This window comes from Alosa sapidissima, chromosome 15 (assembly GCF_018492685.1).
Source record: "Alosa sapidissima isolate fAloSap1 chromosome 15, fAloSap1.pri, whole genome shotgun sequence".
Lineage (NCBI taxonomy): Eukaryota > Metazoa > Chordata > Actinopteri > Clupeiformes > Clupeidae > Alosa > Alosa sapidissima.
Window position 1 is genome coordinate 2451536 of NC_055971.1, and position 2222 is coordinate 2453757.

The 2222-nt window shown below is 34.3% G+C and overlaps 1 long non-coding RNA gene across 1 annotated transcript; it reads left to right on the forward strand.

Moving 5' to 3' along the window:
• Nucleotides 1–917: 917 nt before the first annotated feature.
• On the forward strand, nt 918–1966 carry LOC121684052. The gene is made up of 2 exons (XR_006023007.1): nt 918–1049; nt 1807–1966. It is a non-coding gene; the product is annotated as an uncharacterized LOC121684052 (long non-coding RNA).
• Nucleotides 1967–2222: the final 256 nt, after the last annotated feature.

Genomic DNA, 2222 nt, shown 5'->3' on the forward strand with positions numbered 1-2222 from the left:
TGGAGTATGTATATTTGGTGAAACTGATTGGTTATTGATCTTATCTCTAATTGTTTGACATACAATCATAATACTGACATACAATCATACTGTTAAATAAGAAAATAACTGTTTTGTGAACTTTATTCAACATAGCCTGTAGGGGTGTAACGGTACACAGAAGTCACGGTTCGGTTCATACCTCGGTTCGGTACGAGTTCGGTACAATGGAGGGAAAAGCAAAACCAAAAATGCAGAAAGCAATTTTTTTTTATTGTGCATGTATCAGGCTGTACCACCTAGTGTCATACAGTCTCTTCCCTGAGCTATCTGCAACAGCCTGAAGTGTGTAAGCCCATACAAAAATGTGATATATGGCAAATATATGAACATATATGTCAAATAACAGGGACTTATAATTTTACTTATATGGACATATATGTGATTCAAATATTTATGTCAAACATATATTCAAAGCTATATGTCCATACATGCATACAAAATATTTTAATTTCCCATATAAGATGCTATATATCTTCATATACTAGATCCAATTATTTGTTTTCCAAATATATGGAGAAGTTTATGTGTGAATATGTGACAGACTTATATGTAGTCTCTATGTATGGTGGCATACATATCCATACACTAGATTCCACTACTTATTTTCTAAATATATGGAGAACTTTATGTGTGAATATGTGGCAGACATATTTGTAGTCTCCATATATGGTGGCATACATATCCATACACTAGATTACATTACTTATTTTCCAAATGGAGAACAGTGTGAATATATTTGTTTATGTCTTGGCGTCACAGATAAGGTGTCGACTATGCTGCCTTATGTGTCAATGTTTTGTGTGGAGCGCTTTGGGTTGCACTATGTGCATGAAAAATGTGTGAGGCCAAAGCTACTTTAAATATAACGGATGCGCACACAGCAATACCCATCCCCCACCCTGGACTGACATTTGAACTCCAACCACGGTGACTTCAACCGTCACTTTTTGTCATGCATCCGACTGTGTAGCCTAAGCTGTACAAACTCTGCTGTCATCATATCCAAGGTAAGAAAGCCTTTAGTAAACGGGAATCAGTTATAAAATATTGTTTTTATAATGTAATGTTAACCAAATCCGTTTGTTAACAGTCTAACCATCATGTTACAATTAGCTAATGTTAATGTTATCAATTAGCTATCGATAATGTTAGCGAGCTAATATTGCTAACGTTAGCGATGTTAGCTGTTAATGTTAACTTTTCCATTAACTAACTTTACCATTATGTGGAATATCTAAAATGGTAGTTAACATCATATCCAACAACAAGCCTGTCTGAGATGTCGTTATGAATATAAGTTTTAGTTTGAATGAAATATCAGGTGTGAGTAAGTTAGCTAACCTAGCTATAGCAGCTAACTTATATTTAAAGTGGCTGCTAAAAACCATGCAGGCTAACGTGAATGTTAGTAGGCCTAAATGGATCTTTAGTTTGTGAAGGGTAGTGTTAAGCCATCCTTACAACAGAAGACTTTGAAGATTTGGGAAAGATTCTTGAAAGATAGTCTTTTGAATAAAGCTTGAATGGGGGCATTAGTTAAAAGACTCCAATCTTTCAAGAATCTTTCCCAAATCTTGCCAAAGTATTCTGATGTATGGATCATTAGGGTACATGTTCTTCATCTCATAGCCCTTATTTAAGCTTACTTGTGCCAAGGTGTGTGTTTATTAAAGATGCATGTGAAGGTAGTAGTGCTTCAGTGATGGTCTTTTCATGTTATGTGTGTTTTACAGCATATTAATCTTCTCTGTTCCCTGTTTGCAGGTGGTGATTTGTGAGGACTGCTGCCCTGAGAACACAGAGTACATTCTGCATATGCCAAATCAATGTGTGCCACTTCCATAAAGGGGAAAAAAGTTTCTACCTGGAGAGTGTACTCACTGTTAGTGTGGAAAAACTAAACTTTAATAAAAGGTTAAACAAATATTTTGTGTGTTTTCTTTGGAACATCAACAATGTTATATTTCTGATACAGATATTGTGACATATTTCTATGTGACATAGCAGAACATTACATACATTCTGCAATATATTTACCTTATATGAGTGCAAATATATGTCCATAGACATATATTTGCAATATATTGGTATCCCTAGTATGCGTACAAATACATAACTTATCATATATTAACATATATGCAACTAACATATATTTGTAATATATTTGTATATCTGGGAAA